Source organism: Tachypleus tridentatus, chromosome 8 (genome assembly GCF_004210375.1).
Source record: "Tachypleus tridentatus isolate NWPU-2018 chromosome 8, ASM421037v1, whole genome shotgun sequence".
NCBI classification, from domain to species: Eukaryota; Metazoa; Arthropoda; class Merostomata; order Xiphosura; family Limulidae; genus Tachypleus; species Tachypleus tridentatus.
The window spans coordinates 50,361,139-50,373,877 of NC_134832.1; the positions used below are offsets into that span (position 1 = coordinate 50,361,139).

At 36.9% G+C, this 12,739-nt stretch overlaps 1 protein-coding gene across 5 annotated transcripts in view; it reads right to left on the reverse strand.

Annotated features, from left to right (window-relative positions):
- Positions 1–12,739, reverse strand: part of LOC143222369 (semaphorin-2A-like) — a 222,792-nt gene that overhangs the window by 162,355 nt on the left and 47,698 nt on the right. Inside the window, exon 1 of one of the 5 annotated variants that reach the window (XM_076448815.1) lies at positions 5,073–5,354. The exons of the other annotated variants lie outside the window; for them this stretch is intronic. The gene's annotated coding sequence lies outside the window, so the exon portion shown is untranslated. Of the gene's footprint in view, positions 1–5,072; positions 5,355–12,739 lie in introns of those variants that run through there. 5 annotated transcript variants of the gene reach the window in all.

Genomic DNA, 12,739 nt, shown 5'->3' on the forward strand with positions numbered 1-12,739 from the left:
AAACAAATGACAGTCATACCGCCCGTATACGGAAAACTTCTCTAAGGAACGTTTATGTTTCTGAACTAAGGCCATCTACAACTCGATAGGGGATAAGTTCAACCTTCCAGCGGCAGTAATTACAAGCCAGCATGACATCCGGCTGCACTGATTACGGTAACCACACTAGATAACAATGATTGCAGGCATATTTACTTAAATAAATTACAGAACGTTAAGCCAAAGATGTAGTTAGGATAAAGTGTCCTCACCCATGAAGGCGTACTTTTCATGGTGAGATGAGAAAATACGCGGTATTTTACGTCAAAGAAGCTTTTTTTTTGATACCATAAAGAGTTTTCAGCGAGAGACAAATGTGTATGTCTTATGATCTGAAATGAAAGGAAAAGACGGACAATATCTAGTTTAAATGTGCAGTTATATGGATCAGTGCACAATTGGATCAGTGCACAACTTGTTTCTATTTTCATATCGTAATTTCTTGACAAAGGTTGTTACAACCTGGCACATTTGGAACCATAACTGTTACACACCACAGCGCCGATAAGATTACCATATGGAACACTAACTTCCGAGGGTCGCGGGTTCGCATCACCGTCGCGCCAAACATGCTTGCCCTTTCAGCCGTGGGGGCATTATAATGTTACAAACAATCCCACTATTCGTTGGTAAAAGAGTAGCCCAAGAGTTGGCGGTGGGTAGTGATGACTAGCTGCCTTCCCTCTAGTCTTACACTGCTAAATTAGGGAGGGCTAGCGCAAATAGCCCTCGAGTAGCTTTGCGTGAAAATTCAAAACAAACACACACACACACACACACACTATCTCCACTGAACTTAAACACGAGAAATAAAGTTTCTATCTAATACATTTTAAGTTAAATGTTGCGGTTATAAATAACAGAGTAATGACAACAAAGTATGCATTTCTTTTACCTTCATGCAATCCAGTTTTCATTATCGTAACTTTAGTAAGACAATGACAAACGTAGCTTACAATTCCTTAGAGTTTGAAAAGCATTGTGTTACATTTGGATCCAATAACATGTGTTTTACGACTTCGTGAAGTTTGGAAACCATTGTTACAGCTAAATATAACGAAACACAAGTTTTATAACTTATTAAAATTTGGAAACATATTTACAGCTGGATACAACGAAACACGTGTCTTATAGCTTCGTAATGCTTGGAAACCATAGTTACACCTAGGTACAACGAAACACGTGTCTTATAGCTTCGTAATGCTTGGAAACCATAGTTACACCTAGGTACAACAAAACACGTGTCTTATAGCTTCACACAGTAAGAAAACCATAGTTACACCTAGGTACAACGAAACGCGTGTCTTATAGCTTCACACAGTTTGAAAACCATAGTTACACCTAGGTACAACGAAACACGTGTCTTATAGCTTCACACAGTAAGAAAACCATAGTTACACTTCTATACAACAAAACACGTGTCTTATAGCTTCACACAGTAAGAAAACCATAGTTACGCTAGTATACAACGAAACACGTGTCTTATAGCTTCACACAGTAAGAAAATAAAGTCTGTATCTTGTTCCACCAACGTTGTTATCTTCCAGGTTACTCACATTGAAACAACCATGATTTATTACTGGCATGAACAGATACGTGCATTTTCGTTAGACTGAAGTATTGTACGGTCTATACATAATATTTTAAAGTTATAATTTCTTGTTATTTATCTTTTTTGAGTGTGTACTTTGTGATAATAAATATGCGCGTCAAGTGGATTCATATAAATTTTGGAAGTGTTTTTACAGTTATTCTTATCTTACGTGGGATCGTTAACACAAAGGTAAGAAAAAAAGAGCATTGTTATCTGATAAATAATGTTTTTATTCCTGTTTTATTGTCCACTTTGTTATTCCCCATGACTGTGAGAATGTGCGTCCTTGTTTGTTTGTTTTTTTAATTTCGCGCAAAGTTACTCGAGGGCTATCTGCGCTAGCCGTCCCTAATTTAGGAGTGTAAGACTAGAGCGAAGACAGCTAGTCATCACCACCCACCACCAACTCTTAGGATACTCTTTCACCAACGAATAGTGGAATTGACGGTCACTATATAACGTCCCCACGTCTGAAAGGACGAGCATGTTTGGTGTGACACGGATTCGAACCTGCGACCCTCGGATTGCGAGTCGAGTGCCTTAACCACCTGGCCATGCTGGGTCGCGTTCTTGTCTATTGTTAAACACAAAGCTATACAAAGGGCTATGTGTACTCCGCCCACCGAAGGTATCGAAACTCGATATTTGGTGTCGTAAGTCCTAGAGTTAGAGCTAAGGCACGGCGTGGACATCTGTAAGGAAGGTTGTTTGATAAGTGCTAGATAATCAGTATTAAAAGAGCACGCACCATAACTCACAGTCACTTCAGGCCATGTTGCAATTTTAAAGCGTTTTAGAAAATATACACTAAATGCGACCATTCACTTATCAATATTCCGACGAACTAAACAAATCAGTTTAACTTTCTCACGTATCTTTAACACGTAAGATGTAAACTCTTCACGGGATCTGGAACCCTATGGACTATGTTTGGAACAGATCTGCACCGTAGGACCCTGACAACGTCATTGATCGTAGAAGGCTAGTGGGTTAAGCCTATTTCTCAGTCTGAAGTAATATATTAGCAGAATAGTCTCGGCAGGGAATGATGGGAACGGCAACTGAACATAACTATCTGTTATTAGAAACACAAGACCCCAACGGGAGGTTACGCTTTCTCGTGATGTCCCTAATTTTGCGAGACGGTCACGCCCCCTTTCGGCTAAATTTATTGTAACCATAAGAACACAGATGTCGTTATTCTTTATCCGTGACTTAAGTTCAACACTTTGTTATTTGTTTTTCTTTCCGTAAACATAAACATTAAATCTGTAACAATGATGATCCACAAACGTAGAAGTTAAACTCACAAACTTTGAAGCTTATAATCACGTGATAGATGCTGTGTTACGTACAACCCCATCGAACATGTAAATATAGAAAGTAAACATTTGTTTTCTAACGTGTTTCTTATCACGTAGTTCTTCAGTTGTATACAACCATTCTCCAATGCGTATCTCAAGGAGTCGGTTCTCCTAATACGCCTATGTACATATACACACACAACACACCCAAGCATCCTTCCTCGAATATGAGATCATGTCATATTTACCACTCAAGTCTTTCCTCCAACATGTGCAACGTGAGGTCAGTCCACAGGTTTACCATTAAAGTCCTTCCTCCAACATGTGTAACGTGAGGTCAGTCCACAGGTTTACCATTCAAGTCCTTCCTCCAACATGTGTATCGTGAGGTCAGTTCACAGGTTTACCATTCAAGTCCTTCCTCCAACATGTGTAACGTGAGGTCAGTCCACAGGTTTACCATTCAAGTCCTTCCTCCAACATGTGTATCGTGAGGTCAGTTCACAGGTTTACCATTCAAGTCCTTCCTCCAACATGTGTATCGTGAGGTCAGTTCACAGGTTTACCACTCAAGTCCTTCCTTCAACATGTGTATCGTGAGGTCAGTTCACAGGTTTACCATTCAGGTCCTTCCTCCAACATGTGTAACGTGAGGTCAGTTCACAGGTTTACCATTCAAGTCCTTCCTCCAACATGTGTATCGTGAGGTCAGTTCACATGTTTACCACTCAAGTCCTTCCTCCAACATGTGTAACGTAAGATCAGTTAACAGGTTTACCATTCAAGTCCTTCCTCCAACATGTGTATCGTGAGGTCAGTTCACATGTTTACCACTCAAGTCCTTCCTCCAACATGTGTAACGTGAGGTCAGTTCACAGGTTTACCACTCAAGTCCTTCCTCCAACATGTGTATCGTGAGGTCAGTTCACATGTTTACCACTCAGTTTGTTTCTCCAACATATGTATTGTGAGATTAGTTCACATGTTCACCACACATATCCTTCCTCCTACATGTGTATCGGGTCGTCTGTATATCAGCAGGCAACTTAGAAAGCTATTTATTAAATGAAATAGACCATGTGTTCAGAATAACTTTCACCAGAATGTACGTATACCCTGAAAAGTGCTATTTATAACCATAAAGAGATTGGACACGAAAGGAATTTCCCGACGAGCGTGCGCTTCCAGCAGAAATACCCCATATAAATAACTTTCTTTTTATGATACAGGAGGAAATACATTAGTTAGCTACCCATGAGAAACGACAGGAGGCATTCTGTACACGCTACAACATTTCAACAAAACCAAAAACAAAAGTGTTTTATGAATGTGAAAACAAATTTAGAGATCAAAAATGAAAATAAAAATGTTATTAGAAAAAACAGCTGAAGTCAGTACTACATAATAAAATACATCAGGAAACTGTCTCAAGAGAAACTAGTAACTTGTTTGGTTATTTTGTTTGTTTTGAATCTCGCGCAAATCTAATTCAGCAGTGTAAGACTAGAGGGAAGGCATCTAGTCATCATCACCCACCGCCAACTCTTGGTTTGGTTTGTTTTGAATTTCGCGCAAAACTACACGAGGGCTATCTGCGCTAGCCATACCTAATTTAGCAGTGTTAGACTAGAGGGAAAGTAGCTAGTCATCACACATCGCCAACACTTGAGCTACTCTTTTACCGACGAATAGTGGGATTGACCGTCACATTATAACGCCCCACGGCTGAAAGTGCGAGTATGTTTGGTGTGACAGGGATTCAAATCCGCGACCCTCAGTTGAGCACCCTAACAGCTTAGCCATGCGGGTCCCATTACTAACTTAAAGACTTTATGGAGAAAGTCGATTTATTATTTAACAATTCCTTGTTATGTCGTCATTCTATTGAAATATGAAAAACATATCAAATTTTTTTGGAGGCAAATACTTCGTTTGTTACTTTTACCTCAATCGCACCTCTCAGGAACGACAACACGCATACGTGGCCCCCAAATCTGAGGATCGATTACAAGTGAACTAATTCATGTTGGTTATTTCAGTTTCTTCTCTGGAGCTCTAGCAGAGATAAGCTCCTGATATGTCAGACCTCCCAGAATTTCTTCGTACTGGCCCCAGGTTCTAGTATATTACCTTACCTGCCTGAGTGCTGTCAGTCTCGATAAAACCCGTGTCCACACCTGCGTAACTGGTGTCCGACGTTATCACACAACAGTACAGAAATCAGTCTTGACGTTTTCTATAGACGGTGAGTGATGCTTCCTATCAGTGTCAAACGCTGTCGCTTCGTTCTTGGCTGAACACTGAGCGTCCACGAAACCTGGATAAGTTTTCAATATGTGTATCTAACGAAACCGACACAAAAAACGAGGAACTGGTGCGTAAAGTACAAGGAAGCAATGGATAGAAAAGCCATACCAAATAACTAAGACCCCCACAGTTATATGAATATTGAGGTCAATTTTGATTGGCGAACGAAATCTGGGTCTCACCATCCAATGAACAGTTTAATGCAATGGATAACGTCACTCTTATTGGTATCTTTAATCTAGGTGTGTCAGGGAGGCGTTACGGTTCTTGCGTTAATTTTATGTGTTACTGGAATGATTATTTATTTTATTTATTTATTGATCCCACGAAACATATTATTACACGGTTAACGACAATTTTACCAACAGACTACAGGGTACTGTGAACTCATGAGTAAATGACACATCATGCTCGTTGTACGTGACCTACCCTTCTGAATAAAGAAGACATTAATCCAAGATAATACAGATTACGGTGTTAAAATAAATATATAACACGTTGTTAAATAATCCCTATTCTAATTATTATGTGTTTTCACATAATGAAAACTGATAAATATATATACTTTATCAACTTAATCTAGTTTACATCTTAAACTTGCTGATATATACACACACACAGCGTATCGAACACTGGTGCACCTGTGTTATTCCAGCCAGCCTGAGGTGACTTCGTACTGGACTACAGCCTCGTAGTCACTGTCGATAACAGATACAGTGAGATTGACAAATTATTGTACACACTATTTTACTTTTATCCCGAAGTTCTTCACGCCCAAGTCTGGTAAAATCGCCCAGAAAAATATTTTAATAGAACCTACCGACTCGTGCACTACAAACTCATTGAAGTTACAGCAACCTACGACACAGCCTAAACAAGGTTTCAAGGTTGTTGTTATTAGCCCTTGAGCAGATCGTTGTCAAATTCAATCTTCGCTACCCAACTCTAGTTCTGAAGTGATAGACCAGACGGAAGGCAGCTAGTCAACATAACCCACCGCCAGCTCATGGACTACTCTAATAGAATAGTGCCGTTACTATTAGGGATATCCACGGTGAAATTTGTTCTTGTTCATTTTTTTGGGGGGTGGGGGGGATTGGGTGCTAATGGAGTTAACTGTTGAACATGAAATCCACAATCCGGTTTGGTGTGGGTTTTATTTTTTAATTTCGCGCAAAGCTACATGAGGACTATCTGCACTAGTCGTCTCTAATCTAGCAGTGTAAGACTAGAGGGAAGGAAGCTAGTCATCACCATCAATTCTTGGTCTTCTCTTTTATGAACGAATAGTTGGATTGACTGTGACATTATAACGCTCCCACGGCTGAAAGAGCGAGCATGTTTGGTGTTACAGGAATTCGAACCCGCGACTCTCGGATTATGAGTCGAGTGCCTTAACCACCTGGCCATGCCGGACCCCACAATCCGGAGTACTAATCAGCGAGTCATGTTCACTTCCTATATAGGAAAACAAAATAATTTTCCTTCTTCTACTTGTCTGTACGAATGTTTTACACTAGGACGATCGACAATATTATATTCATAACCTTGTATCACTCACAGAAAAAATAAATAAGTAGTTCGCTGTTGTTGTTTTCAGAGCAAAGGTTCTGACTAACTGCCCTCAGTCAACCGCGGGAAATAGAACCCTCAGACTTTAACATTACAAGTCCGTGAACTCACCGCGGGATTAATTGAAAATCACAAAGACGTCTTTTTATGAGTTATGATCGGAGAAAGAGGTCAAATGCACCTGACCCTCTTGGGTTTATAAGACATAAACTCCGATAACACACACACACACAAGTTATTAATAAATGTTTTATATAGTAAGTTATAGTCTTAGCACAATACTGTAAGTGTGTTTTTAGCCTCGAACTTAAAGGGCGAAGTTTTCCTAACGCTATAAGATATTAGTCACGACTTGGTTGGCCTGTACACAAGTTTGTGAGAAAGGTTGCTCCACACAGCATAGAAATGCTATTGAAACTAAACTAGGCAGAAACTGACCTGTTATTACAGGTTCTCTAATCTTGAAACTACGTGGAAACCACGTAACATTAAATTAAAAAAAAACACACCTCAAAAACACGCATGTCTATTTATTTAATTTACTACTAAGAAGCTAAAATAAATAAAGTGCCTAAATGTTAGTAAAAGGCTTAATCTAGAATATTAATCGTTAAAGGTAGGAAAAAAAACTGGATTATTACTCTCGGTTGTTAAGCTATGTCTTTAGTAAAAGATTTGATATGAGTCATCTAATCAGCGTTTGTACTAAAAGGCTTAGCTGAGTTGCTGATCCGTACTAGTATGTGAAAGGCTTAATCTAGAATGTCCAATCGGGATATGGACAATGTCTCACCAGGTTACGTACAAAAGGACGATGCATTAAGTAAATATTCTTCACATAGCCTAACGTTTTATTTATTTGTATTACTTTTTAAGCCATCTTGAAAGTTTGTTTGTTTTAAAGTAAATCTAATTAGGTAGGTAATTTGGTTATTATAGCTTGTATTTTTCAAGATGAGAAATTACATTTTGTTGCATAAAATTGGTGTTCAGTTAAAAAAAATGGTTCTATTTCAATAAAATAATTGTCAAACATTTTTCAGTCGAATACAAGAGACTAAAAAGTTTCAAAAAATGATTAGAAAATACAAAAGACATTCGAAAAGAAAACAGTTTTTTTCTGAACATAAAACAAAAGATACGAAGAAGTATTGGTAGTGGAAGGTTTAGTTACGGTTATCTTTATACTTCATTGTTGTCATATCAGTATTGGTAGTGGAAGGTTTAGTTACGGCCATCTTTATACTTCATTGTTGTCATATCAGTATTGGTAGTGGAAGGTTTAGTTACGGCCATCTTTATACTTCATTGTTGTCATATCAGTATTGGTAGTGGAAGGTTTAGTTACGGTTATCTTTATACTTCATTGTTGTCATATCAGTATTGGTAGTGGAAGGTTTAGTTACGGCCATCTTTATACTTCATTGTTGTCATATCAGTATTGGTAGTGGAAGGTTTAGTTACGGCCATCTTTATACTTCATTGTTGTCATATCAGTATTGGTAGTGGAAGGTTTAGTTACGGTTATCTTTATACTTCATTGTTGTCATATCAGTATTGGTAGTGGAAGGTTTAGTTACGGCCATCTTTATACTTCATTGTTGTCATATCAGTATTGGTAGTGGAAGGTTTAGTTACGGCCATCTTTATAGTTCATTGTTGTCATATCAGTATTGGTAGTGGAAGGTTTAGTTACGGTTATCTTTATACTTCATTGTTGTCATATCAGTATTGGTAGTGGAAGGTTTAGTTACGGTTATCTTTATACTTCATTGTTGTCATATCAGTATTGGTAGTGGAAGGTTTAGTTACGGTTATCTTTATACTTCATTGTTGTCATATCAGTATTGGTAGTGGAAGGTTTAGTTACGGTTATCTTTATACTTCATTGTTGTCATATCAGTATTGGTAGTGGAAGGTTTAGTTACGGTTATCTTTATACTTCATTGTTGTCATATCAGTATTGGTAGTGGAAGGTTTAGTTACGGTTATCTTTATACTTCATTGTTGTCATATCAGTATTGGTAGTGGAAGGTTTAGTTACGGTTATCTTTATACTTCATTGTTGTCATATCAGTATTGGTAGTGGAAGGTTTAGTTACGGTTATCTTTATACTTCATTGTTGTCATATCAGTATTGGTAGTGGAAGGTTTAGTTACGGTTATCTTTATACTTCATTGTTGTCATATCAGTATTGGTAGTGGAAGGTTTAGTTACGGCCATCTTTATACTTCATTGTTGTCATATCAGTATTGGTAGTGGAAGGTTTAGTTACGGTTATCTTTATACTTCATTGTTGTCATATCAGTATTGGTAGTGGAAGGTTTAGTTACGGTTATCTTTATACTTCATTGTTGTCATATCAGTATTGGTAGTGGAAGGTTTAGTTACGGCCATCTTTATACTTCATTGTTGTCATATCAGTATTGGTAGTGGAAGGTTTAGTTACGGCCATCTTTATACTTCATTGTTGTCATATCAGTATTGGTAGTGGAAGGTTTAGTTACGGCCATCTTTATAGTTCATTGTTGTCATATCAGTATTGGTAGTGGAAGGTTTAGTTACGGCCATCTTTATACTTCATTGTTGTCATATCAGTATTGGTAGTGGAAGGTTTAGTTACGGTTATCTTTATACTTCATTGTTGTCATATCAGTATTGGTAGTGGAAGGTTTAGTTACGGCCATCTTTATACTTCATTGTTGTCATATCAGTATTGGTAGTGGAAGGTTTAGTTACGGCCATCTTTATAGTTCATTGTTGTCATATCAGTATTGGTAGTGGAAGGTTTAGTTACGGCCATCTTTATACTTCATTGTTGTCATATCAGTATTGGTAGTGGAAGGTTTAGTTACGGCCATCTTTATACTTCATTGTTGTCATATCAGTATTGGTAGTGGAAGGTTTAGTTACGGCCATCTTTATACTTCATTGTTGTCATATCAGTATTGGTAGTGGAAGGTTTAGTTACGGCCATCTTTATACTTCATTGTTGTCATATCAGTATTGGTAGTGGAAGGTTTAGTTACGGTTATCTTTATACTTCATTGTTGTCATATCAGTATTGGTAGTGGAAGGTTTAGTTACGGTTATCTTTATACTTCATTGTTGTCATATCAGTATTGGTAGTGGAAGGTTTAGTTACGGTTATCTTTATACTTCATTGTTGTCATATCAGTATTGGTAGTGGAAGGTTTAGTTACGGTTATCTTTATACTCATTGTTGTCATTCAGTATTGGTAGTGGAAGGTTTAGTTACGGTTATCTTTATCATTGTTGTCATATCAGTATTGGTAGTGGAAGGTTTAGTTACGGTTATCTTTATACTTCATTGTTGTCATATCAGTATTGGTAGTGGAAGGTTTAGTTACGGTTATCTTTATACTTCATACTGTTGTCATATCAGTATTGGTAGTGGAAGGTTTAGTTACGGTTATCTTTATACTTCATTGTTGTCATATCAGTATTGGTAGTGGAAGGTTTAGTTACGGTTATCTTTATACTTCATTGTTGTCATATCAGTATTGGTAGTGGAAGGTTTAACGGTTTCTTTATACTTCATTGTTGTCATATCAGTATTGGTAGTGGAAGGTTTAGTTACGGTTATCTTTATACTTCATTGTTGTCATATCAGTATTGGTAGTGGAAGGTTTAGTTACGGTTATCTCTATATTCATTGTTGTCATATCAGTATTGGTAGTGGAAGGTTTAGTTACGGTTATCTTTATACTTCATTGTTGTCATATCAGTATTGGTAGTGGAAGGTTTAGTTACGGTTATCTTTATACTTCATTGTTGTCATATCAGTATTGGTAGTGGAAGGTTTAGTTACGGTTATCTTTATACTTCATTGTTGTCATATCAGTATTGGTAGTGGAAGGTTTAGTTACGGCCATCTTTATACTTCATTGTTGTCATATCAGTATTGGTAGTGGAAGGTTTAGTTACGGTTATCTTTATACTTCATTGTTGTCATATCAGTATTGGTAGTGGAAGGTTTAGTTACGGTTATCTTTATACTTCATTGTTGTCATATCAGTATTGGTAGTGGAAGGTTTAGTTACGGTTATCTTTATACTTCATTGTTGTCATATCAGTATTGGTAGTGGAAGGTTTAGTTACGGTTATCTTTATACTTCATTGTTGTCATATCAGTATTGGTAGTGGAAGGTTTAGTTACGGTTATCTTTATACTTCATTGTTGTCATATCAGTATTGGTAGTGGAAGGTTTAGTTACGGTTATCTTTATACTTCATTGTTGTCATATCAGTATTGGTAGTGGAAGGTTTAGTTACGGTTATCTTTATACTTCATTGTTGTCATATCAGTATTGGTAGTGGAAGGTTTAGTTACGGTTATCTTTATACTTCATTGTTGTCATATCAGTATTGGTAGTGGAAGGTTTAGTTACGGTTATCTTTATACTTCATTGTTGTCATATCAGTATTGGTAGTGGAAGGTTTAGTTACGGTTATCTTTATACTTCATTGTTGTCATATCAGTATTGGTAGTGGAAGGTTTAGTTACGGTTATCTTTATACTTCATTGTTGTCATATCAGTATTGGTAGTGGAAGGTTTAGTTACGGTTATCTTTATACTTCATTGTTGTCATATCAGTATTGGTAGTGGAAGGTTTAGTTACGGTTATCTTTATACTTCATTGTTGTCATATCAGTATTGGTAGTGGAAGGTTTAGTTACGGTTATCTTTATACTTCATTGTTGTCATATCAGTATTGGTAGTGGAAGGTTTAGTTACGGTTATCTTTATACTTCATTGTTGTCATATCAGTATTGGTAGTGGAAGGTTTAGTTACGGTTATCTTTATACTTCATTGTTGTCATATCAGTATTGGTAGTGGAAGGTTTAGTTACGGTTATCTTTATACTTCATTGTTGTCATATCAGTATTGGTAGTGGAAGGTTTAGTTACGGTTATCTTTATACTTCATTGTTGTCATATCAGTATTGGTAGTGGAAGGTTTAGTTACGGTTATCTTTATACTTCATTGTTGTCATATCAGTATTGGTAGTGGAAGGTTTAGTTACGGTTATCTTTATACTTCATTGTTGTCATATCAGTATTGGTAGTGGAAGGTTTAGTTACGGTTATCTCTTATACTTCATTGTTGTCATATCAGTATTGGTAGTGGAAGGTTTAGTTACGGTTATCTTTATACTTCATTGTTGTCATATCAGTATTGGTAGTGGAAGGTTTAGTTACGGTTATCTTTATACTTCATTGTTGTCATATCAGTATTGGTAGTGGAAGGTTTAGTTACGGTTATCTTTATACTTCATTGTTGTCATATCAGTATTGGTAGTGGAAGGTTTAGTTACGGTTATCTTTATACTTCATTGTTGTCATATCAGTATTGGTAGTGGAAGGTTTAGTTACGGTTATCTTTATACTTCATTGTTGTCATATCAGTATTGGTAGTGGAAGGTTTAGTTACGGTTATCTTTATACTTCATTGTTGTCATATCAGTATTGGTAGTGGAAGGTTTAGTTACGGTTATCTTTATACTTCATTGTTGTCATATCAGTATTGGTAGTGGAAGGTTTAGTTACGGTTATCTTTATACTTCATTGTTGTCATATCAGTATTGGTAGTGGAAGGTTTAGTTACGGTTATCTTTATACTTCATTGTTGTCATATCAGTATTGGTAGTGGAAGGTTTAGTTACGGTTATCTTTATACTTCATTGTTGTCATATCAGTATTGGTAGTGGAAGGTTTAGTTACGGTTATCTTTATACTTCATTGTTGTCATATCAGTATTGGTAGTGGAAGGTTTAGTTACGGTTATCTTTATACTTCATTGTTGTCATATCAGTATTGGTAGTGGAAGGTTTAGTTACGGTTATCTTTATACTTCATTGTTGTCATATCAGTATTGGTAGTGGAAGGTTTAGTTACG